The following is a 6715-nucleotide window of genomic DNA, read 5'->3' as shown; positions in this document are numbered from 1 at the left end:
GGGTGCCGCCCCTGGTTGCACACAGGGCAGGGCAGATCTGGGGGTTGGGGCGCCGCCCCTGGTTGCACACAGGGCAGGGCCGATCCAGGGGTTGGCAGGCCGCCCTGGGTCGCACATGGGACACCCAGGTGGGCCAGGGGATCACTGCTGCCCCGCCCAGCTGTCCCGTGTCAGGTCGCACACCCGGACTCCCACCACCCCAGGTCACAGACCCAGATGGCGGCAGGGAAGGCGGGATGGTGCTGTCCCACCCTGCCTGCAGTATGCAAATTAGCCACCTTTGTTGGTAGTTAATTTGCATATCACGCTGATTAGCCAATGGGAGGCGTATCGAAGGTATGGTCAATTACCATGTTTGTCTATTATTAGATAGGATAAAACTAAGGCCCGGTGCACAAAAATTTGTGTACTGTGGGGGGAATGGGTCCCTCAGACTGGCCTGCATCCTCTCACAGTCCGGGAACCTTCAGGGGATGTCCTACTGATGCTTAGGCCCGCTCCCTACAGGCCTAAGCTGCAGTCTGGCCTCCCTCTGCGGGAAGTGAGTGACCAGGCTGATCAGGGGAAGGCACCACCCCCGTCACCCTGCCTCTGCCGGCCACCATGGCTGCCCTCAGCCCTTGCAGCTGCTGTGGCTTTGTCCGGAAGGACACCCAGAATAACGTTCGGCTGTCCAGTTTAATTAGCATATTATGCTTTTATTATTATAGACTAGAGGCCCGGTGTACGAAATTCCTCAGCCCAGCCTGCACCCTCTCCAATCTGGGACCCCTTGGGAACGGGCCTAAACTGACAGTTGGACATCCCTCTCACAATCTGGGACCACTGGCTCCTAACTGCTAACCTGCCTGCCTGCCTGATCGCCCCTAACTTCCCCCCATGCTGGCCTGGTCACCCCCACCTGCCCCCCCTGCCAGCCTGGTTGCTCCCAACTGCCCCCCCCCCCCCCGCTGGCCTGGTCACCCCTTACTGTCCCCTCTGCCAGCCTGGTCACCCCCAACTGCCCCCCACCCCCGCCAGTCTGGTCGGCCCCAACTGCCCTGCCCGCCACCTGGTCACCCCTCACTGCCCCCCTCAGCCGGCCTGGTTGCCCCACACAGCCTGCTGCTCAGTCATTTGCTCATCCCTCACTAACCCCCCTGCTGGCCTGGTCACCCCACGCAGCCCGTTCAGTCATCCATTTGGTTGTGATGTCACTTAGGCTTTTATATATATAGATTCTGTACTTTTCAGGAAATGGTCATTGGTCTTCCTAAACTTTAAGAGGGCTATTGAGACACTTTTTCTTACCCCCTATAATGGCACAGTGTCTTTGCACTGCCAACGTAAGGGACATTTCAGCCAACATGAAGTAAAAGTACTCAAAACTCTTGGCTAAGGTGATTTTGTATTTCTTAGCAGTTCTCCAAAGCAGCTGAATAGGAATAAGATACATATAAATCTGCAATGGTTGAAAAGACTCACGAGCTTTTTTTATTCCATGATAAAACCTCATAGGAATAGTAGAAAATTCCCATAGAAAGCCATTAATACAATGGTTAGGAGTGGGTGATACAGATTCCAGTAAAAACACAAATGTATTATTTCATTTCCAATGTTTTGTACTTGTATTTCATGATATTAAAATAGTGAAGTTAAAACTGGGGGAAAATACCATTAAGGATATCTTGAAATTAAGGGCAGAGTCATAAAATCTACATTTTGTGAGAAAAACGATTGCACTGTTTATAGTATATCTCGAAATTTAATTGCTAAATAAAAGATCTTAGCAACAAGTAACTTCTGGCAAGGCTGTGGCCCCCTGGCCTGGGTCTGATGGCTCATCCTAAGCTTATCTCCACCACAGCCTTATTTTTTAAAATATATTTTTATTGATTTCAGAGAGGAAGGGAAAGGGAGAGATACAAACATCAATGATGAGAGTCATTGATTGGCTGCCTCCTCATGCCCCCTTCTGGTTGTTGAGCCTGCAACCTGAAGGTGTGCCCTCACTGGGAATTGAACTGTGACCTTCTGATTCATAGGTCAATGCTCAACCACCGAGCCATGCCAGCAGGGCATACAGCCTTATTTTTTACAACATATACCAACTCTACATCAGCTTCTCCCATCAGACCGAAGCCCCCTTAGAATGCCGGCACTCTGCTCTTTTCATCTTTTGAACCAAGCCTAGGTTGGTGCCTGGCACAGTGCAGGCTCTTACTAAATATTTAATGCATGAAAAATTAATTATTAAATTTTTTAACACAAAAATTCCAAAGCATTCAGAACTAAAATGGAGCTGTTCATTTCATCGTCACTCCTTGACATGGAAATATCTCTGATAAACAGAATTGGCTGTGTCCTGCAGTAGAAGTCTAAGATATAAATTTACAAAGCCAGCAGTTTGATTTCCCTCTGCCAATGATCTCTTAACACATAATCAAAAATTGACATCTGGGTTACACCAGGTCAGTTGGCTGATCAGAACAGTGACAATAGTAAGGGACCTGTTACAGGAAAGATGAACTATTTTCCTCTGAAAATTACTCCCCCCACCCCCCTTAAGTATAAATGGTGTTTGTAAAATAACACAAAAGAACATAAATAAGAAAATAAAAATCACCACAATCCTGCTATTAACATTTTGGTGTGTTTCCTTTAAATTTTTTCACATAATTTTAATGAGCTAACAGTTTTGTGTCCTGCTTACATTGAGAGCATTTTCCATGTTACTAAATTTTTCTCAAAAACATCCCTTTGAGCAGCTGCATATTTTTGTCTCATGGAATACCATACCATAACGTATTTTTCAGCATAATAAATTCTTGATGAAATCATATTTTTACATAAATATTTTTAGACTTTTTATATGGAAATATGGTATGATAAACTCACATGTATCCATCCTCCAGCTCCAATCCATTTCCCCTCCCCTGTCCCAGGTTATTTTAAAGCAAATTCCAGACATCATATAATTATGTCATTTAACCTGACATTGATATAGACTACATTATATCTATAACTAGAGGCCCAGTGCATGAAATTCATGCTCTGGGGGGCAGGGGGGTAGGGGTCCTGTCCTTCAGCCCAGCCTGCACCCTCTCCAATCTGGGACCCCTCAGGGAATGTTTGACTGCTGGTTTAGGCCCGATCCCTAAACCAGCAGTCAGACATTCCTCTCACAATCCGGGACTACTGGCTCCCAACCGCTCGCCTGCCTGCCTGCCTGATTGCCCCTAACCACTTCTGCCTGCCAACCTGATCACCCCCTAACCACTCCCCTGCCAGCCTGATCGAGGCCTAACTGCTCCCCTGCTGACCTAATTGCCCCCAACTGCCCTCCCCTGCCAGCCTGATGGCTCCCAACTGCCCTCCCCTGCTGGCCCGGTCGCCCCCACCTGCCCTCCCCTGCCGGCCCAGTCGCCCCTAATTGCCCTCCCCTGCTGGTGACCAGGCCTGCAGGGGAGGGCAGTTGGGGGGGGGGGCTTCTAGTATATGCAATATTGAGAGAGCATATTATATATATTCTACTTTTTTAAAAATCAAATATTCAGTCAGTTGTACATACATTTTTGAGCACATTTCTGATTCTCTCCTTAGAGTACAGTCTAAAAAATAGAATTCTAGGTAAACGAGATGAAAATGTCCTAGGGCTCATGATAATTTTGCAGATTGCTTGCGAAAAGGATATATCCATTTGTACTCCCATTAGCAACATGAAAGCACCTCTTTTGCTGCTCCCTCACCCACATCCAGTCATTTACTTGATTTTTTGAAATGCAATGTAAAAGGTTTTTTTTTTCCCAATGATTTTAGGGTTTAAAAATCTTCACCTAGAAGCTAATGGGGAGATCTTTGGAGTCAATCAGAGCTGTACTTCAATCCGTAACCCGTATAGCCATGTGACTGTGCTGGTCAGCTCTTGAACATCTGCTTTCTAATTCGGGAGATAAAAATACTGCCTTCATAGGACTTTGTGGTGATTAAGATATAATAATGTGCCCTAGCTGGTTTGGCTCAGTGGATAGAGTGTCAGCCTGTGGACAGAAGGGTCCTAGGTTCGATTCTGGTCAAGGGCACATGCCTGGGTTGCGAGCTCGATCCCCATTAGGGGACGTGCAGAAGGCAGCCAATCAATGATTCTCTCTCATCATTGATGTTTCTATCTCTCTGTCTCTCTCCCTTTCTCTCTGAAATCAATAAAAAAATATATACATTTTTAAAAATAATGTTTATAAAGTGCTTAGCACAGTCTGGCTGCAAAGAGTTCAATAAATGGTATCTTTCTTTTACACTAAAAGTTCCAAGAGGTCATGTCTATGGTGGGTTTACTTATTTATTTATTTGGTATTTGCTTAGTGCCTGATACATAGCTGGCACTCAATATTGAATGACTGACAATTTTCAATTTCATTGACCTAAAAAGAAATTATATAGCAAATCACTAACTGTAATCAAATATACTCTGTATAATACAAATATATATGAATAAGTGAAAATTAAAAAAATATTTAAATATTCTATTTTGATAGTTTAATATAATACCAATAATGTCTTCAGCTTATTAGCTGTTTGCATTCACAGTATGTTATTTTTTTACTTCATATATTTTAGCCACACAAGGAAATTTGTCAATTTTTACCAACTCTCTAAATATGACCATACTCTATGTCCAAAAGGTTCACATATAATAATTTATCTTAAAGGAACAAAGTAGCTATATTCACAAATATTTTTTTATGCTGCTTAGTATTTTTGGGGTTTCCTAGAATTTTTTTTATATAATGACCAGAAAACTAGTAAATGTGATTTTGGGGAAAAAAACAAAAAAATTGAAAAGCTTCCTGTGGGAAATCACTATTAAATAGATTTTTGGTTGATGGACACAGTAAATGTACTACATCAATCCTGAGAATCCCAGTGGAAGTCCATTCTCAGTCTATCATCTATTAGATTTTATCTAATCCAATTAGAAACCATTTACATTTTCAATATTCTCAAGTGCTTGGTCACTGGCTCACCCCTATTTATCACTCATGGTTTAATACGAATCCCTGTAGCCTTCTGAAATGTTTCTCTCCAAAGGAGAGCCCTCCTCTGGGATTCACCCTGCCTGGGCCAGTCACCAACTTTAAAACCAGCTCACATTCTGCCTTGAACTTGGTCTTGCTTTTCTGTATGGTCCCTGTTTAAAGAGGCATAAGGATCAGAAGCTAATGTTTTTACTTGTAAGGCAGGACATGCCTCGGTTATGGGAGACAGCGTGGTGATGAAGAAAGAAGGCAATTTGGATTCAGATGGAATTAGATTTCAATCTTAGCTCTACCTATACAAAAAATAATGCCTACTCTGCAGTGTTGTCCTGAGAATTAATAATTTCATACATACACACACATCCTTAGCCTGGCATAGAATAGCAATAAACAGTTCTCGTCTTCATTTTCCTCCTTTCCTAAAAATCATTGAAAGAAACCTTTATTTATTTTTAAATATATTTTTACTGATTTCAGAGAGGAAGAGAGAGACAGAAATATCAATGATGAGAATCATTGAGTAACTGCCTTCTGCACGCCCCCCCACTGGAAATCAAGACCGCACTGGTTAGTATGCATATAAGATCTTTAGTTGTTAATCTCTTCCCCTCCGCTCCCCTTCCCTCTGAGATCAATCAGTCTGTTCCATGTTTCCATGCCTGTGTGTTGAGCGTCTGCCCCCCCAGTGGTCAGTGCACATCATAGCTACTGGTCGAATGGTTACTTAGGCATGTACATACATATATATATAAATAACAATATTATTGACTATATTCCCTGTAATTTACATTCTTGTGACTATTTTGTAACTACCAATTTGTACTTCTTAATCCCTTCATCTTTTTCACACAGCCTCCCAACCCCCTCTCCCATCTGGAGACCATCAGTTTGTTCTCTGTATCTATGAGTCTGTTTCTGTTTTATTTTGTTCTTTAGATTCCAAACATAAGTTAAATTATATGGTGTTTTTCTTTCTTTGTTTTATTTCACTTAGCATAGTATTCTCTAAGTCCATCCATATTGTCGCAAACGGTAAGATTTCATTCTTTTTTATGGCCAAGAAATATTCCATTGTATATACATACAACATCTTCTTTATCCATTCGTCCACTGACAGGCACTTAGGTTGCTTCCATACCTTGGTAACTGTAAGTAATGCTGCGATAAACATAGAGGTGCCTATATCTTTTCAAATTAGTGTTTTAGATTTCTTTGGATAAATACCCAGAAGTAGAATTGCTAGGTCATAAGGTAGTTCTATTTTTAATTTTTGAGTAAACCTCACCACCAACAGTTAATGAGGGTTTCCTTTCCTCCACTACTTGCCAATACTTGTTGTTTAATAAATGATGCTAGAATACTGGACAGATACATGCAAAAAAATGAAACTAGACCACCTTTGCACAGCATGTACAAGAATAAACTCAAAAAAAGGATTAAAGACTTACTGTAAGACCCGAAACCATAAAACTCCTAACAGAAAATAGGTAGTAAACCTCTGACACTGTCCTTAGTAATGTTTTTTTCTGATATATCTTCTTGGGCAAGGGAAATAAGAGAAAAATAAATGGGACTACATCAAACTTAAATAATTTTTCACAGCAAAGGAAATCAACAAAACAAAAAGACAACCCACTGAATGGGAGAATATATCCCAATGACACATATAATAAGGAGTTACAGCCAAAATTTATAAAGAA

Source organism: Myotis daubentonii, chromosome 9, assembly GCF_963259705.1.
Source record: "Myotis daubentonii chromosome 9, mMyoDau2.1, whole genome shotgun sequence".
In the NCBI taxonomy this organism is placed as follows: domain Eukaryota; kingdom Metazoa; phylum Chordata; class Mammalia; order Chiroptera; family Vespertilionidae; genus Myotis; species Myotis daubentonii.
The sequence above is the reverse complement of the archived record's forward strand: the minus strand, read 5'-3'. Positions refer to the sequence as shown.